Source organism: Amblyomma americanum, chromosome 6 (assembly GCF_052857255.1).
Source record: "Amblyomma americanum isolate KBUSLIRL-KWMA chromosome 6, ASM5285725v1, whole genome shotgun sequence".
In the NCBI taxonomy this organism is placed as follows: Eukaryota; Metazoa; Arthropoda; class Arachnida; order Ixodida; family Ixodidae; genus Amblyomma; species Amblyomma americanum.
In genome coordinates, this window is record NC_135502.1 from 127,284,292 (window position 1) to 127,304,124 (window position 19,833).

At 51.7% G+C, this 19,833-nt stretch overlaps 1 protein-coding gene across 2 annotated transcripts in view; it reads right to left on the reverse strand.

Moving 5' to 3' along the window:
- The window catches only part of rdx (BTB/POZ and MATH domain-containing protein rdx), a 261,129-nt gene that overhangs the window by 192,967 nt on the left and 48,329 nt on the right, over window positions 1-19,833 (reverse strand). Inside the window, exon 2 of one of the 2 annotated variants that reach the window (XM_077627966.1) lies at window positions 735-803. The exons of the other annotated variant lie outside the window; for it this stretch is intronic. The gene's annotated coding sequence lies outside the window, so the exon portion shown is untranslated. The remainder of the gene's footprint in view (window positions 1-734; window positions 804-19,833) is intronic. 2 annotated transcript variants of the gene reach the window in all.

A 19,833-nucleotide genomic window follows, 5' to 3' on the forward strand; every position in this document is an offset into this window, starting at 1 on the left:
GAGAGAATCGGCAGTGACGATACCAGCAAAGTGTTCGCCCAGTGGAGGGGCAACGAAAACTGGATCGAGGAGGAACCGAAGGTTCAGCACGGACCACATTCTCGGCCGAACGAGGTCGAAGAACGCTGCGCAATGAGCGCAGATTGAGCGTAAGTGGCGCGACGCTTTTGCCTTTGCTGCAAGCTTGCGTTTGGAGCAAATCGGCACGGAGGCTACGCTACCCGCACGGCCCTTTCCGCACTGGCACCAATATGCGCCCTCGAAGGCTGTCGTGATTGGCGCTTGACACAGGCGCCGGGCTATAGCTTGGAGAAGCAGCGCCACCACCAAGCGTGTCGGGCATTTCGCTTTGTTCCTACACATCCCACGCGTGCAGGGTGACATCGGCAAACAAACCAAAAAGGAACGTCGAGTAAGCAGCCATGCTACAGCCTACTTTAAGAAAGAAAAAAAAATCAAGAACAGGCAGAGGAAAAAAATGTACCAGATCCGGAATAAACGTGACGATACACACGCACTGTCACTGCTGCAATACACAAACTCGCGCGTGCTGCTTGGCCGGCAAAGGGCGAAGCCACAAACTGAACGGCCCCGTAGCGCGCGTGCGATCGAGCGCGCACACATTACATATATAGAGTTAGCCAGGCAGTGGGCAGAAATGACCGCAGCACACGCTTGGGACTTTGCGCGTGGTCTGAGAAGCCCCATCCTAGCGGGAAATGCGTCACACTCACGTTTGTTCCGTCTACCCAGCAAGGTCGGCGGCAGAGGATTCACAAGGCTCGCATGCCAAGACCACCAGGCTGAAAGAGAGAGCGCGGGTGAGCCACGTTGCGCTCCAGCCGGGGAGAAATTTGTCATGACAGATACAAGCAAAACAGATCCTCCTCGCTGCAGCTGCACACAACAAGCATGCCCAATTCCGGATGAAGAACAAGCAGCAGGCAATGCTCGAGACGCCCATTAAAGTCGGGAGCTACACACTTATGTGCACAGCCCGCGTGAAAAGTGTATACAACGCAAGGGGTTCGCTTCTAACCTGTTGCGTAGCGGGGCTCCCTATAGAACATCTGGCAGTCCACACCTGGGTAGGATTGAGGACTAGACACCGTTTACCGCTCGAGACATTACGGTCGCCAAGTACGCATAACCAGGCACGCCGAAGGCCTCACAAGCAAACCCCTTGTGCTGTACACTTCTGAAGGAGGGGTGTACTTACATACAGCAGGAGTCCCATCACCCTTGAGCCAAGGTTCAAAAACATACTGGGGAAACAATATGCGAACGCAAGTTCAAGCATGTTGTTGACAACTGTGTACAGTATGTGAGAGTAGCTTTATATTTTATTAAATTGAGTAATTAAAGGAGCTAAAAAAAATAGAGCCTTTGAGCTATTCCGTTTCGAGCGTATTCCGCGAAATACGAAAAAAAAAAAAAACAATCCACGTGGCAATACACTTGCGCGTCGCGACCGCAGTGGTCTCAAATGCGCAGCTCGGGACCGCTACCGGTTTCGATCGTGCCGCGAATGTGACAGGGCAAAAATAATTACGTGGATACTGGCGGGAAAATTGAAAGTAACACCTGCGACCCGTCCGAACTCAGCGCGTACAACAAAGGGTGCGGTGGTTTCCAACACGGAGGATTTGTGTGTGGTGGTCCTGAGTATGGACCGGGCTTCATCCGACTGAAGACTTTCAGGGCTGGGCTGAGTGACGCGGCAGGAAAGAGAACGGGCTACAAGCCGGCCACGACTGCTTTTTTCGTGTACATACTTCAGAGTGGTGCTAGAACAGTTACGCACAAAAAACAAGGCGCGCAAAGCCCACAAAAGAGAAAGGCTTGTGTAGTTTAGAAACAAAAGTCGTATGCGCTTGTGCAGCGGAGTAAAGGGCAGGAAAGAGCGACCTGGGCTGACTCAAGCGCGACTGCTCCTATGCACGATACGCTTTAATCGCGCTTCTCTGTTTTCTTTTCCTCGTTCACAGCCGCACATACAGAAAGGCAGGGACCGACGCCTCATCTGCTCTTTGTTGCGTATTACAGACGGGGCTTGTTTATCTTGGCCGCTCGGGCGTGTCTGAGGGGAGATATACGACGGTCTGTTCCTGCAGGCCGCACGTGCTGGGCACATGTCACCCGGAGTTTCCGATAGTGCGGCGGAGGTCCCGCCGTTATACGCTGGTCTTTTTTCCCTTCTAGCAACGCTTTCTATGTAGGCTGCGAGGCGCAGCACGGCATTCTTGAGAGAACACCGCACCCGCCACAAGTCGCACAATCGGTGTCATTTGCAGCTGACGTGTACGGCGCCGAATCGGCAAAATCGAGGTGAATTTGGGGGGAAGCTTGGGGGGAGGGGTTCCATTTGAGCTTGGGGGGAGGGGTTCCATTTGAACCGGCATTTTCATCAATTTCTTCGAATTTTTTTCGCCGAAAAAATCGGGCTTCGGCATGGTTTTATTACGTAACATTTCTGGCATGAGGGAGCCGACTCTCCCTCCCCCCTTTCCCCATAAATTTGCCCTAGCATACAGAAGGAATTACCGACCTACTTAGGGGCTCGTTACGACCTGCCTCACTTACTTCCAGGGAGTGCTCATTGGGAATTGACGTCGCAGGTGAAATTGAACCGCAAGATAGCAAGCACACCGCTGGATCAGTTTCAGTCCAAGAGGACGCACGTCTATGCGCGTTTCATTCGAGCGGTGACAGGAGCATGACTCGTAATAATATCGCGAAACAAAATGATGCGCAGCCCATCTTCGGTGCAGCATTCAGCCAAGTGAAATAGTCACCGCCTCATCATCGCAAAGAATGCAATCGCGACCGAAACTTGCCCCCGCTTTCACTATTCGTGTGTGCCTCATATATCAGGACAACCTCACTGTATAGCCAACTACAACGGATGTCGTGCTTCCTGGCCATCTGCGCACTCTCATATCGAAAACAATCTGCATACTTACTCCATTCCTGGTCTGCATGTCTGCCCTTTGGAGCCGGACTGGGTAACAAGGGCACGGTCGTATTTTATTTAGCACACCCTGAACGGGACCCGCTACTTCAAATGCAGGCCATAGTCGATAAAGAAAAGATATACGCGAACGTTCCCGGCGACCTAAAACGAAAGGAAAATTATCCAGATTCTTCCTCTGACCACTGGCTCCCTTCTTAAAACGTAAACGGAAAAACCAACCTCGCCATCCCACTCCTCAACGAACCCGACGCTCATCATTCGGCCAGCGAGCTTAAGAATCGGATGAGTCGAAACAGAGCGCCTTGGTGGACCCCTTACTGCAACTTGACTTACTTGCGGTTTTAAGGAAACGAAATGGCACAGTAACTGTCTCAATTCTCGCTGGACACCTCAATCGCGCCGTCAGGGAAGGGATGGAGGTGGCACTGAAAGAATAAAGAGGTGCCGTAGTGGAGGTCTCCGAATGACGACCACCTGGGGATCTTTAACGTGCAGTGACATCGCACAGCACACGGGCGCCTTTTGCGCTTCGCTTCCATCGAAACGCGGCCACCGCGGTCGGGTTCGAACCCGAGTACTTCGGATCAGTAGCTGAGCCTAACCACTGAGCCACCGCGGCGGGCGCAACTTTACACATGCCCGTCTGCGACCGCTCGTACAGAGGGGGTTGCTGCGCACTTCGCTCCGTCTCGCAAATCGGCACTGGAGCCGAAGGTAAGAGCGCGAGGCGACGGCTTTCAGACCTCAGGCTCGCGGGCCTGCATCGCGAGAGCGCGAGGAAAGCACAGTCGTGGAAGTCGTGGCCACGAGTCCGCACCCTCCATTGCCGTGCAACAAGTTGAGTGAAGGAGCACAGCGGCAGAAGCGCCATTATCCGCATACAGCTCCATCGATGACAACACCCTCGTGTTCATAACTTGTTCGACACTATTAGGAGAGGGAGCGCTGCTACTCCGACGAGCCACGAATAGCGAATGGCGGGCTGAGCTCGATAGGACGCGCCCTCCAAAAGGTCGGTGACGTCAGACACTGCCCGTCGGGCCTACGCGGCAGTATCGCGCCACCTGCTGTGTCGAGCCAAGCAAAAAAAAATGAAACGAACGGCTCAGAAAGGGGTAAAACAAAAGGACGCCACGTTCGGAAACGATGCACCGCCACTCCACATCCCAGAAGCACGATTTCAAGAGAGGTTTGGGCTTCCAAAGCCTGGCTTTTGGGAGGGACGCTCGTGCCGAAATCGGGTCATTTCGAGGCCATGCCGACACTTCGTGGAGCGGGCGGCGGACAGACAGCCGCGCCTATTTACGCAATGGGCTTCAGCGAGCAGCGCTGTTGCTGGCCCGCGCCACACGGCACCGATGCCGGGCAGAGAAGCCCAACGCGCGGAGAGCGCGCAGTGAGAGCGCAGTGCAGCGCCTCCGCCGACTGCGCAGCGCCGACAACGTCAGCAGCCGAGGCCGACGGCGGAGGGCGTCCCTCGCCCTCGGCGCGCTTCACCTTGGACGCGCAGCCTTGATCTCCAGCGACGCCGCAAGGTCGCCGCGACCGCGTCATCGCCGGAAGGACACGCACCCCTCCTCCACACCACCCTCCCTCCCTCCCTCCCTTCTGCGCGCTATCGAGTCGATTGATTTCTGGCTGCTACCTGGAAACGGCCGCGCTGCCGTTTCCGGCTGCCGACAGGGCCCAATATGTGCCTTCGCCCCCCGGCTGCTCTCGGCAACACGTGCGCGCCTGCCTTTCGCGTTAATCGAATGCAACAAACGCGCAGGTTGGGAAAATGACAGGCAGCGCGGCGCTTTGAGGGACGGCGCCAACGATAGCGAGGATAATTGGGCAAAGTGGGCCGAGCCGTTCCCAATGTGGCGCGTTCGGGGCGCTGCGCACAAGGCGGAACGGCCCCGAGGAAAACGAAGCGAGAAATGTGGGTCGGGTGAACCACATCATTTGCCGGGCTTGTTTCTGCACGGGCTCGGGGAGTACTCTCGGATGAACTCCTGCCTCTCCTCGCACGTCGCTGTCGGCTGTGGCATGATATGCTAACCCATATCAAAATATGGCCAACTGCTAAGAAGATGCATCACCACAGGAGAGACCCGTGCGCACCAAGGGAGGGGAAGAAGGTTGTGGCTGACTGTCAACGCACTCACGTTCACAGTGCCGACCGACCGTCCGTGGCGTGGCCAAGGGGTAACGGAACGGCCATGCAACTTGCAAAAACGAAACAAGGGACCAGTTACGAGCATTTCCGCTAAAGCGGCCTTGGGTAATACATGTTTAAAAGCTGCAATTTTGTACTTTATAACGCGAAATTCTCAAAGCGACAAAGCTTTGTTTCAATTGGCTGACAGCTTGTTTCACTCGTGCTTGTGGCCCTACAGTTGCTATATGAAGAACATGAACCTACGCAGAAGTGTTTCAAGCGTGTGGCGGAGTACTGCAAAGCGATCTCACGTGAAGTGGTCGTCAGCGGCTTCGCTAGAGCCGGCGTGCGGACGTCTGCGTCCGATGAAGAGAGTAGCAGCGTCGGAGTTTAAACGGCACTATTTTTGCTCCTGCAGCCCGGATGCTGCTAATTTTATCCGTGGGTTGCACACCTGACTCCTATGGACTATGTACCGCGTGCGGACACTCATGCAAGAGTTTTTTGTTTTTTTCAGTCAAAAGTTCATTACTGCGGACAGGAAATTATAGGCAGGATACGTCGTCAAATCGTACGGTCTAGGAGCGCCGTCAGAGCTCGCCAGCTGTGCACAGACGCTGCTGCCAATATCTTTCTTTTTGTTTATTTTAATGGGGTTTAACGGCTGAAAAACGACACCCAGGCTACGAGGGACACCGTAGTAGAGCGCTCTGTACAATTTCGACCACACGGGGTTCTTTAACGCGCGCGCGCGCGCACACGCACGCACGCACGCACGCACGCGCACACACACACACACACACACACACACACACACACACACACACACACACACACACACACACACACACACACACACACACACACACACACACACACACACACACACACACACACACACACACACACACACACACACACACACACACACACACACACACACACACACACACACAGTACGCGGTGCTCTAGCATTTCGCATCCACCGAAATGCGAACGCCACGGTCCCAGGTCGATGCTGCCCACTATTATAATCATCAGCACGCTGGACAGCAGACCGCCAAAACGCGCGAATAGCACCGTCGTCTACTATAAATGTGGCTTGAAGTCGAACGAGGAACGCCCGTTTGCTTCGTGCGAGGATGTTAATCACGGTCTTGTCAATTTCTGACCGCAGGCCAAGAGACGCGTCATCGGACGGGCCGAGGCCGTGATGTTCTCCTAAAACTTCTCTCTCGACTCATTTAAGCATCCTAATAAAAAAGGGGGGCCGAGGCCACGAGTCGGGACTTGTGAGTGCCGCTGACACGACTCCGCCCAGGGAGAACCTATACAGGGGCGACATCGCAGTGAGGAATGCGAGTGAGGAAGAGGATAAGGATAACCAAGCCGGGCGCAGACAAAAGGCTAACTGGCACCAGCCGGGTGAGGCCCCCCATCGCAACAGCAGCGCGCGCTTCTCCGCGCTCTGCCGAGCCACGTGGTGCCCTTGAAAAGAAACTGCCCGGGCTCCGCTGGCGGCGTCGATACTGCCAGGGCCGTGGCTGGGACCCGGGGCTCACTCGGGGTTTTTTCCTCGCCCCCTTCCAGCGCTCCCCCCTCTCTGGGCGCGCGCTGTGCAGGCTGACGTCGGGCACGCCTCGCGCAACGAGCAGCGAGACTGCGAACCTCGGGGCCGCTCGCGGATCACAGCGCCGCAGTCCCGCCAAGCAACTCGAGGCCGCGAGCTGCACACGCTTCACCGGGAAGCGGCCCTGAGCTTCGAAAACGAAATATATACAAAGGGATCATACTGACGCGAACACGCACCAAGAAAAGAGAGTTTCTGCTCCCGGCCCCCATGAGGCTGCCAACGAAGGTGTCGACCCCGGCCGCCAATTGGCGCGCGGAAACCGCAGGCGGCGCGATAAACAGCGGCCTTCTACCACTTGGGCCAAACATCCGGGAGCCTCTCGCGCGCACTGTCGCCGCGAGGAAAGTGAGCCGCTGCAGAGCGACATCAGTCGGCCAAACGGCATTTAAACAGTGCGTTTGAACCGTTCTTGCACGCGAGTAGCTTAACAGCAGCGGCATGAGACAGAGCATGCCACCAGTGTGTCCTCACGACGAGCTCCCGATAACAGAGAGGGGCGTTATCACTAGAAACTGAACGCGATGACAGCGTCAGCTGATGACGCGCCGAGATTATTCCACCACCTATGTTGCTCAGACACGAGGAACTGGGTCCAGAGATATGCGAAGCAGGCTACATCTCGCTGGCGCAAGCAACGCTAAAATAGAGCAGATGAGGACAGGGATCGAGTGTGTTTTTCGGTTGCCAACGCCCATTTCGCCATCTCTTTCCAAATGTCGCATGTCCGCGGCTTGTCCGACACAAGCAAAGGAAAAAGCGGCTTTTCCCCCTCAAAGGACCCGCTTGGAGCCAATGCCGTCGGCCAATTCTCATGAGCCTTCTAGCGTGACAATGCAGGGAGTGGCAGATGAAAGAGGCCAGCCCCTCCGTGCATTGTCACGCTAGCAGTCTCATGAGAATTGGCCGACGCCATTGGCTCCAAGCGGGTCCTTTGAGGGGGAAAAGCCGCTTTTTCATTTGCTTGTATGCGACTATAGCAGATGCCAAAGGACACCCGACGTTACGCTCTCAATGATTCTAAGTTTTCTGCAGCCAGTTCATATTCCCCTAAGGAAAGAGGTATCCATCGTTTTTTCAGCAACTGATAAGTTAGCAGGCTATGCCAGTTGAACAGACGTGACCGTAACGTGCCCGCAGAAAGAAGCACAAAATTCCGTTGAATGCAAACGCGGTGTCGTGTACCAAATTCCATTCTCGTGCGGACAACACTATGTGGGTCAAACCGGTCGTTGACTTAATTACCGCCTTCGAGACCATAACCGCAATGTAAAATGTAAGAACGAACTAGACGGACGCCCGCGTTTCGATGGAGGCAAAACGCAAAGGCGCCCGTGTGCTGTGCGATGTCAGAGCACGTTAATTATCCCCAGGTGGTCGCAATTATTCCGGAGCCCTCCACTACGGCACCTCTTCCTTCCTTCAGTCCCTCTTTTATCCCTTCCCTTACGGCGCGGTTCAGGTGTCCGCCTAGAGGTGAGACAGACACTGCGCCATTTCCTTTGCCCCAAAACCAATTTAACTAGACGGACAGCTTGTAAAATATTGCAAGCGGTGCAATGCGGATGTAGGCGGCTCATCGATAAGTGCTTTTTAGTCAGAAAAAGTAAGGACAAGCGCATACGAGAAATTATCAAGGAGGAAGTGCATGCGTGAACACGCCATCTGCCAAGCCTGTCAAAAAAACAGAAATCTCCCCCTATCATCTCTTCCTGTCCCCTCACCTCTTTCATTTCATTTCTCCATTCTGCCTGCTATCCTTTATTTCCGCTGCCCCAGCTCAGGTGCTTCAGTATCGATGGCAGATGCCGGGGCTAGCAAAAATCTTTTCCTTCCTTTTTACTATTATTTTTAATAAACACCACTTACTACTACTACGAAGTCTGACGAAAACTCGTCTGGTCGGGTAGAAGATTCATGTATGAAGAAAAAGGAACGCCGACTACTACCGCTCGCCTTCGTTCCTATTGATTACACGCATATCGTTTGATGTCACCGCGATGCAGCATGTTTTAGTTGTGCCTTTTCCCAATAAAGTTAGCGGTGTATGCGTCCATCTCGCTCACCGTCCCCTGTCTTTTGATGCTCTACAACCCGGAAATATTCGAACCAAGCACAAGTTTTGACGTGCTATATACCGGGTGTTTCAGCGAACACTTTCAAAACTTTTCAAAAATAGGCTTTTGGGGTAAAAATATGGCTTTTGCGGCATAGCATTAATAGTGTTGGCGGACACCAGAAAACTAGACAACCATGTTAAGTAACAAGCTGGATAACTAATTTTTAATAATTAACTTTTTATCTAGTAGAGTTAGGCGCCTAGTTGCAATTAAGAGATCTGTATCCGGTCGTTAGCAATAGCCATATCAATTTTTATAATTTCCAAAACGCGATTACCCTTGGCGCTGTGGCTCGACAAAATTTGTCTTTTTCGTCTAGTTACGCACACTGGAGGGGTTGCTTTGCCTGCACGCTTTCGAAATTTAGCGCATTACTTCCGCATGATGCAGCCATATTTTGTCGAGCCACAGCGGCGTGGGTAATCGCGTTTTCGAAGTTCTAAACACTGATATGGCTATCGCTAACGGCCGGCTACAGATCTCTAATTGTAACTAGGCGCCTAACTATACTAGTTAAAAAGTTAATCATTAAAAATTAGTCAATCAACTTACTACCTAAGACGATTCACCGGTTTTCTGGTGTCGGCCAACACTGCATGGGTAATGCTATGCCGCAAAAGCCATATTTTTACCCCAAAAAGCCTATATTTGAACATTTTTGAACGTGTTCGCTGAAACTCGATAACAGTATACTGCGCCCATCTGGAAGTAAATAAGCACGGGGCCCTTTTGGATGTGAAGGCCTTTGACTTTACGCTACAAAGGGAGTTAAACGGCGACTTATCCATGGGTAATTGTAGATGAGTAAGTCTTTTAAGACCCATAACACGAACCGGCCAAGATTGCGGACCTCTGATTCAGTTACAAGATCCGGGCACAGTGAAAAGCCGCAGCAACATCATTGGGTCCCGTAATAGCACATCGCACGTCATATTTCCGCTCAGATTTCTTTGGTTAGGCCAGTTCAGAAACTTCAAATCGAAATCCGCGCACTAAATGCCGTGAGTAGGGGCACCCTGGGTGTGAGCAGACGGCTGCGCCACGGGGCCAGATTTACAGTAGTCTGAAGTACGCCGAATGTTACACATACGGAGGCCGGAATGGGAGAGCTTAATCAGTCTCTTGAGGCACATAGCGTCGGTTGGCGAGTCGAGCGGAGGCGGCAGCCCCGGGCTGAGGAGCCCACCCGCAGTTCCGGGAACATGACTCCAGTAAACGTGTTCTCTCTCCTCCTGGCGGCAGGCAGATACAGTTGGGGAGGAGAGTGCGACTGGACACTGGTGTTTTCGGCGATGAGAAGCGCATCTGAATGTTACACATGGCGCGACAGTGAGCTAACCACCGAGCTTTGGACCAATCAGAAGGCCGGGTTTTGATATAAAAAAAAAGAAAAGGAGCACAAGGGCGCGGAAAACACAAAGCTTCCATTTAACTAAATACGACTTTAAATGTGTACATTCAAGTTTTGCAATGACGTCAAGGAAGACGTCGTCAGTGTAGACGAGGCCGCGAGAAACGCCAACAGCAGCACTGAAGGCGCTCTTCCCGTGAAAGAAAAATGCGAGCAAACACGGGCACAAAACACAGTGAACGTGTTCATGAATAGTGACCCTTCAAAGGGTCCCTCCACCCCTTCTGCTACTTATTCCCTGAGCAAAGAAAAAGGGCTATAACGTCGCGCGCTCGCTCTCGCGGCCTCGGTGCGCCGCGACTACGGAAGAATGCGCTCAGCTGTTTTCGCTGGAGGAAAGCCCGCTTGTTTGCGACGCCGGCCTCCGGGAAAACGACTCGCTCACGCTGACGCATGCATGCAGAGCCTCAAGAGACAGAGCACGCGGACAGCGTATACCACCAGCTGGGCCCAGCCGGAAAGCAACTCTGCGCCACTACATCGCGTGGGGCTCACGAGATGTGGCACTCCAAATGGTGGGGGAACATACGCCACTGTCCGCAGTGGCAAGCTGCTGCGTTTTCCAAAATTATACGCACTTACCAGGCACGCGGGTAACGCTCTTCGATTGGATAACTCCAAAAGGATGAAGCTCCCCGGAAGCAGGCGGTCGGGGCCTCAGCTGCCCGGCGAGCTTCACTACAATTAGCTCGTGCTGACGTTGGAGCTGCGATCTGCACAAAGCAGCTTCGCAGTGCTCCGGTGTGGGCGAATGAATTCTCTGTGTATGCCTGGTGCGTCCTGTTATGACCATGTCGCGTGGAACATTTTGCCGAGATTCGGATAGCCGCTTGTCTGTATAGTTGACGCCAAGCTACTGATTGCTCCCTATCGAAGTCTCGGCGCAGAGGAGGGGACTTCCTCCTTCTCTTCGAGAATGACCCCGCGTAGCTGCGTGACTGCTCTGGTTTCCAGCGTATCTCGGGCGCATTCGTCGGCCGCGTGTCCCGGGGTCCAAGTGATGGAGCACCTCGCTCTGTTACTGCCTGGCACACTGCTTGTGGTGAAGAGCAAAAGAACGGGGAAGAAGGGAGCTGAGCTGCACCCGTTACACAAGCGGCCGCCCCTCCACCCCAGTCGCTGTTTACGCCACGCGCGAATCCTTCCCTCTCGGAGGGACCCAGCAAACGGCTGCCTTCCAAACGGCTACACGTGCACAACCAAAGATCCGCTTACGCTTCACCTCGCCTAAACCGCACCTGAAACTAGGCCGCCTAGCTGTGGAATGCAGCAGCAACGCTTGCACTGTGCAGCCAGATGTATACTGTGTGTGGGCCCAGCGATGTTAACTTCGTTAACGAACAAGGAATTTCGCGAAAGATCATGGCAGTGGAAGAGACAAAAATGAACGTACCATAACTGGCCCAAATCGCCACACTTCTCGTGTTAATTACCACGTCCACCGTAAGTTCGACGGTGCTCGGCGGCTTAAGTTACCACTCATGTTTCGATTAAAACACAGCCCTCAAGGAAGTTGATAGGACGCGCGCTGACTCACAAATAAAGAATCTTTGATTCGACTTGGAATATATATAGCGGGAAGAAGTAATGAAGACACGAAATTCTTGGCACTGTCACCGTAATCATTTAAGATACATCATTGCAAGCCTGTAGTGACAGATGGCTGATAGTTTTCTTTTGTTTGACGAATAAGTGAGCTTCTAGAATTTCGCGTGTCATTTCAGCTTGCCGTCTCGCCAAGATGGCAGTGCAAAAGAATAATGGCTCGCACTTGCTTACGTTTCTCAATGATCACACATGTGCGAAATAATCCGGCTGGATAATTTATTATTTTTTTGCCGCACTTTGCCGACGACTCCCATCTTGCGGGCACTAACGAAGCACCGTGTTTTACTGACAGTCTGTCGTGCAGCTATCATGCTGACGTTCCTTTTAACAACGGACTGCATTTAACAACTACATTTCACCTCTCCTTGTCCGCGTTTTTTTTTCGCCCATCCACACAAGGAGATGACCAGAGAAAATTGAAGAAGCGTAAAGATGTAGGTTTCAGCGGGGTTCGAACCTACGCTTCATAGGCGCCAATTGTTGCCTCTACTAGCTATCTCCGCAAGGCTGCCTGCGAGGTTATTATAGTTGGTATTTCTGCTTACCTTAAAATTGCTTTGGCTAGCGCTGTACATGTAATTTTTATTAGTGTTCGCAAAATTTCATCATGGTTTACGCGTACTCCAATGCACCTTCCGGTGCGAAAACAAGTCCTTCATACCACCAAGTTAAGGTGGCACTTTTGTCGCTTCAACAGAGCCGACCACTAATCGAAATCACTGGCGGATCAGCGGAAGTTGTGCATTTCGCCGCACCTGTTCGCCGCACTCGACTATGGTGTACGCTCGCTCAAATGCTTCAAAAAAACTCTTCGTATTTGCGTGTTGAAGCGCTCTGCGCATGTGTTATCAGATGGCGCCCCGGTAGGCTTCAACAAAAAGCCGTCAAGCGCGGACGATAACGTGGACAAGTACGAACGCTGGAGCCCAAGAGATTTCAGTGAGCTGCTTTCACGTTTGTTCTCCTTGTACGCGTCCATAGAAAGAGTACGGTCGTTTCGAGTGCCACCAAAACACGTCAGTATCACTGCCACCTGCAGACTCAAAGGGGTTGACAGAAAAGAAAGTGGAAGACGCGGACACCGAGGCATCCTGTAGGCTGAGTCAAACCGAAGCGTCACGCTGCTTCGAGAGTGAGGTGAGAGCGAGGGCTGTACAACAACGCCTTCGTGGCAGCCAAGACACCGACAGAGTGCAGCGACCGCAGGATCGCCTTCGCAAGCAGCGAATAAGCGAGGAGCATATCATGCAATGAATGGCCTCTCCAGGATGGCGCCCCTGGACAATCGGCAGCGGTGGACGAGATTTCGCTCCAAGTTGGCGTTCGTCACGTGGTCGCTGTCCTGAGCGACGGCACGGAAGTGAAAACGAACCGGGTACATGCAAATGGCTTGTTTACTGAATAAAATTAGAGACGAGCATGGGAGGAAGATGTGGTGGCCTTTTTTGAAAAACCTGTTTATTCAAGTATGTGTCACCAACTAGCCCACAAACAAGCTTTATTGTTTGCCGACAACGCTCGGTGTCTTTGGGTGGAAACAAAACACAGCGGAGTGGACCAAGCGTAGCACGGACTAGACCACACAGTTTAGTGTGCGCGGGGCTGATCTTCCGCTCCAAAACTTTTCACTGCAGTTTTTAGCCCACGTGAAACGCGGTGAACAAACGAGACGACCGCTCTTCCTTTCACGGGAAGAGTGCAGGGTGCTGGGGCCTTTCATCTTGATTAGCCTTTCACGAGAGCTAACGCCCTGGGCACTCTGGACCCTATAATGTCTGCGTATGCGGGCAAGAGCTCTTCAGAGCTGTAACTAAGGAAGGATGAAGGGATATATGCCGCCCTTGTGTTCGGGTCGGTATAGTTGGAAACGGGCTTAGCTGTCCGCTGGCAGTAAAAACCGTGTAGGCGATTTGCACTATATACACCTAATCAGCAAGTCCTACATTTTATTACATCTTGACTCTGAAGACTATTCCTATTTGAAAAATACTGGCACTTGCGTTCTTTGTGCAGCTTTTTGGGTTTACGATACGATGTAAATCATCGACGTATCTGCCTGTTCTTCAGTTACGAGTCGGCGACCGTCCTGTCAACTTCCCCTCGTGTTGTACCCCGCGTTCACAACGCGCTGTTTCTTGCACCAAACATGAATGAAAGCCAACTACCCTGCTGAAACTTTCCATGGGAGCTAATCATGCGGAATTATAGGAATATGGAGTCCACACGATATGCAAAAAATATATGTACAAACGCATGTTCTCCATATACTCTCCGAATGGCTTACATGTCGCAGTTTCCTTATGATTTCCACATGATGGGCGTGACCTCATACGTAGTCCGTATGCTTCCATATGCGTAATCCGTATAGTCTATATCGACTGCAAATATTCTATGATTCACATGCAAAACAGTATTACGGAAATCGTCGTATGAAACGTTTCACTACGGTTGCTCGCCTCTAAATTGTTCTGCACAGCTCGGGGCATTCTACGTTCGACAAACGATGACACAACACTGTCGGCAGCTTTCGCGTACTCGAGCAGGCGATGGGCATGCGTCACAAAGCAGTATATGTGCCCATTGGTCAATTGACATAGTGCGCCATAACCAAAATTACTACGACGTACTTGGGCTCCTCGGTGTGCCTCTCACATTTCACTGTGCATTATCCAACGCACAACACGCAGCCTGGAAGCAACCTTTTCACAAGGGACACCAAGGGGACAGTGAAGATCGTCCATCAGCATCCAGAAAGTGGAATCTCTAGATCACGCGTTTAACGTATTCATTAACGAAGGATAAAAGGATACCTTTGATGAGGCCGTCTGCACACTTTAGTTGAGCGGCGTCATCCGAGACACCATCGAACAGCCCTTACGAGCAAGTTTTGTATGGCACCTATGTGACAGAGACAGCCTTTTGCTACGCTCGACTTGGTCAAACGACGTGGGCCGCTGCTTAAGTGAGTCCAGACCTCTTTTTCGTTCCTGCGTTTTACAACGCTCGGGAATGACGTTCTGACAGTCTTATATGTAACGTGGCCTGCAGCGTGTCATCAAAATCGACATTGGACACAGCGTACCCCTCCGAGCGAAACCAGGCGCTCCGAGACAGCTGAATTTCTCCCCGTATCATGTTTTCACACAGCAACCGCTCATGGAACGCTTAGCCGAAGATACGGCACTGCTGGCCCTTCTCTCTGGCTACCTTTGCATTGAAACAAAATACCGCAAAGACGACGAAAGATCGGCCCGCTCGCAACCGCAGGCGTGGGGAAGCAGACAGTCACGGAGCCATGTCCGCCACAACAGGGCACGATCGCAGCACAACGCGCAGTTTGAAGGAGGCGCAGTAAAGTAAACTGATACCTCGCCTGTTATTTCTTCTGAACGTTAGCAACTGTGACCGTTGACACCCCGGCAAGTAACGACTGAACCGCACTAATTAAAGCCAAACTGCGCGTAAGACTCGTTCGGGCGGCGGGGCCGCGCGCGCGGGAGCCTCACAAAGACGACGCTCTCTCGGTGGCTTTCACTTTCACACTGACTTTATTTACACGGGTCGAAGTTTGACACAAAACACATGAATACAAAAGGGAACAGTGGGAAGGGGAGAAAAGAAGGCATCTCGAGCGGTTGGCCTCGGGCAGTCGGGAGAAAGAGAGAGAGAGAGAGCCACTTGTGACCTTGGTCAGACCCGGCGCGAGGGCGGGTGTCGCGTTGTCCCACGTTGAGCGTCTTCCCGTTCCGTCCCTTCGGGGCCGTCTCCTATTTTCCACATCGCCCAAGGAGATGAACTGACGTGGACAGCTGCACCGTCATGCTACGAATAATTTCGACAGTGATGTTTCATTCGGCGAGTGTTGCCTTCCTCACAGAATTTTCGGTCGGAAATTGGACCCAATGGAATTTTTTTCGAATTTTGAGGAAGTTTTGTAAGGAAACCATTTTTTTTTGTTCGACAGAATATATTACAAGGTTTATGATTTATGAGGGTTTAACGTCCCAAAGCGACTCAGGCTATGAGGGACGCCGTAGTGAAGGGCTCCGAAAATTTCGACCACCTGGGCTTCTTTAACGTGCACTGACATCGCACAGTACACGGGCCTCTAGAATTTCGCCTCCATCGAAATTCGACCGCCGCGGCCGGGATCGAACCCGCGTCTTTCGGGCCAGCAGCCGAGCGCCATAACCACTCAGCCACCGCGGCGGCCCCCAGAATATATTACAAACTGCCTCGACAAGCGGCTTTCATAATCCCGCAGAACAGCAAGAATTAATGCAAAAAAAACAACAGAATAGCGCCGGCAAAAATGCAGACGATTTCCAAACTGCCGCAGAGAATAAGCGCCGACGAAAGGAATTTTTCTACGCGCGTAAGGGAATTTTAGGTAGGGGCATGAAACATCACTGCATTTTAAAGCGGAATGTACGGCAGTAAGCGGTGTCGCCCCATTAATAGTCATGCACCCTGCAGATCTCTCACACCCTCCTCACATCGTTTTCGCTCCTGTAAATTTCGCACGAGCCGCCCTCGGTACGCGGACCCAGCGAAATGTGCAAGCGCGCCCGAAAGCGAGCCGTGGCACTATTTCCGAATGACGTATGAAAGTTCTACACTCCGAACATCACAGAAAGTGCGATACCATTCGTGCCTGATTTCCCGACAATTTGTTCATACTCGTCTATTGTACTTGACGCGGGCGCTGCGTTCGAAACAGGAAAATTGAAAGGCAATTAAGCAAAGGCAAACTCGGCAAGCGCTTGGTGATCATAGAAACGAAAGAAAAAAGCATACTGTACCCTCCGTGGTTTCCTAACGAGTGCGCCAGTTACGCCCGGTTTATGTGCCCAGCATTTTAGTTTTCAGTGACAACTTGGAACGCATGGGAGAATTAAGAAGTGCTTACGCTATTCTGCAAAAGGTGCAACATCGGAAAACTGGCCAGTGCTTTCGACACCGGCAGCTTCTGCGGCTATCTGACATGGCACCCAGCACTGCCCAACGTCGACAGGAGAGGGGAAGCGTCGCATAGTCTAAGTGACCATCGTCAGCCTACCCACGTCCACTGCAGCGCAAAGGCCCCACCAATGACATCCAGTTAACCGTGCGCTGCCCGAGCCCAAGAAGCGTAACGCTCAGGCTGCACCCATTACCTTATTCCTAAATCCACCGGCTCCGCAGAACGCGGAGGAAGAGACTCCGAGCCTTCGCCTCGTCCCCCGCTGAGTCTAGCAGCTGATCGCCATTGTAGCTGCGTAATTCGTGTCGACATATACGCCGCCTCCACGCAGTGCATTAGCTTCGTAAAGAGGAAGAGGCTTCGAGGCGCCCTGCTGTGCTGCCACGTACGACAGCGGAACGACTCCGGATCTGACTTGCAGAATTCAGAACAACGCAGCATGGAACGTCGCTGATTATAGTACCGGCAGTGCTGAGAAAAATTAAAAACGGGGGTCGTCCGAAATTACTACCACAGCGACAGTGGATAGAGTGACGACGTCAGACCCAACAGAACAAACCACATAAGCATTCGTGCCAGCCAGTGCCAGGAGCACCCACTGTGGCCAGGAGTACCCCACACAGCGGCACCTAAACGAACGACGAAGAGATTTTATTCCTATTCAATCTAATCCTCATTCGTTTTCGCGCAACGTCACTGGCTCAGGCGCTGCCGTGCATAATGCGGGAGACGAGTCCCTGCGCTGAAGAAAAGGGGGGGGGGGGGGATAAAATTGCAGAAGCGCGTTACTACACGCCCGCCGCCACACCGACGTGGCACACAACACGCCACGCGTATACCTGGACAGCCTCTCCCAGAGCACTCTCGTGACCGCTAGAGGCGCTGAGCTCTACCTGCACGTATGGACCTCCTTCACCCCGCGACGTCACGAAGATGCGGTGGCGCTGATGTTAGCAGCGAGTTTCGCATGGTAGGCAAAACAGGTTCCGTCTGCCCGTGCCTACCGCAGCTGCCGCAGCTACCGGCGGCTGCTTCAAGCCTGTGCACTGCAGAAGCAGCATGCATTGACCAGCTGCGTCACTGCTGGATCCGCGTAGTAGCATAAAAGATATTAAATTAGCCTCGATAGGTTTCTCGCGCATAAATGCCGCATTCGGAAACTGGCTAACAGGCATTGGGCCACGGTAGTAAAGCGCGAAGTCTGGGAGTCGATAGGCACTGCCACTCAATGCACTTAATAGCATGCAAGTTACTGCGTTCATTCACCTGAACTTCAGGATAGTAGGCTGATAATTGCTCAAGGAAAAAAAAAGACATATGCAGCTGCACACGTACTTATCAACTTGAGCCGGAGTGCACGGGGCGCCGACAGTTTCACTCGCCCCCAAGGAATGTGTTTTTTTTTTGTTAATAGCACACCATGTTTTAATGGCGCGTTTTATGACATTTAATATTTACTTGAAACTGTTTCTTGATATGACGACGTAATTGTTTCATTCGAGTAGAAAGAAGTCAGGTAAGTTGTGTCAACCTTGCGCGGTCGCGTTGGTGTGCTTAGAATAGCGTACCTTAAGTGTGCTAAACGCCATATGCTTTTTCATTGCATCATGAATGTGTCATGTTTCATGTGGTAGTACATGATCGCGAAGCTTGCTTGGAAAGAAGCAGCCGCAGGCATGCTACTAACAGACACGTGGCGAGATTGAGAGGGGACGCGGCAATGAAAAGTGTTTTCGTTATTCATGCATGCGATATGTAACTAAACTTGGTGCAAATATGAAATTCCTACGCTATTTTCAGTAATTCCTTTTATTTATAGCTATACGTGGTGCAGTTCTGGGTAATTATAATTAACACCGTCGTCAAGTCCCCCCAAGGTCTCAAATAATTGAGTAGATAGTGAGCAGTTTTTTTATGCCAGCATGTACATAAAGCCCTGTTCTGTACGATGACGCGATTAGTTCTTTATCTATATGATCAGTACTTATGAATGCATAGTTACATGAAAACGTTTCTTACAAGAAATAACTAACACAGTACTTACTGCACGTGTAGGGGAAAAAATCGAGAGATTTATTACGCTACTCAACGTCTCAGGAATAGTTTGCGACAAATGGAATCATCTGATTTTCATGCGAATTACGAAGGTGAGTGATCCAGTCGCAGAAAATGTGAGAGGTCACAAAACGAACCTTAAAGTTTATTCCCTCGTTTATGGCATCTTCGCTTTCGCTTTTGTCAAGGAAATGCGGCACTGAAATCAAAGAAATTACCTCACAATTTCTGACGACCACACTTCTAAAAAGCGTAATTTATAAATTTGTACTCAATATTTTGCTATAATTTTTCGTCACGAAACTAGACTTCAGGGCTAGGAAAGAAAATAATTCTAGAAATAAAAAATTTTCACCAAATCGACCAGCTTAACAAGAGGACAAGTCGGCCTGGCTGGTGCGTGGTCATGCGGCTAAAAACAGCGCTAAGCGAGACAGGAGATCAGGGACACGACGCTGTCCCCACTTTTCGCACAGTGCGACACGTACATATGTCAGCAGACGATGAGCGCATGTCTGCTCCGACAAAACAAGGCCAGCGCTTCCCCTCACTATTGTCCTAATGCAGAGTGCAGAGTGCAAAACTAGTGCAGTGACACTAGTGCAGAGTGTCAAAACTTGTTTTATTCAATGCCTAGCGCATAAATAAACGGCAGGAACGCTTTCTACACGTTTACTACTAACCATATATGCAATACAGTGGCAAACTATTTCTCTTTATAGGCCGCACGTGGCCAACGCGAGCTCGTGTACTTCAACAAATTACAAGTTGGAAGCATCGACCACTGCTATGATTCGCAGAAACTGGAAACGCGCCTACAAGCCTTGAAAACCCGCGCTCAACACCTATCCCCGACGCCACTCCCCGACCTTTTGCCTACCACGAGCTCGCTAGCGACTGCAGCGCCACCTCGTTTGTTTACAAACATG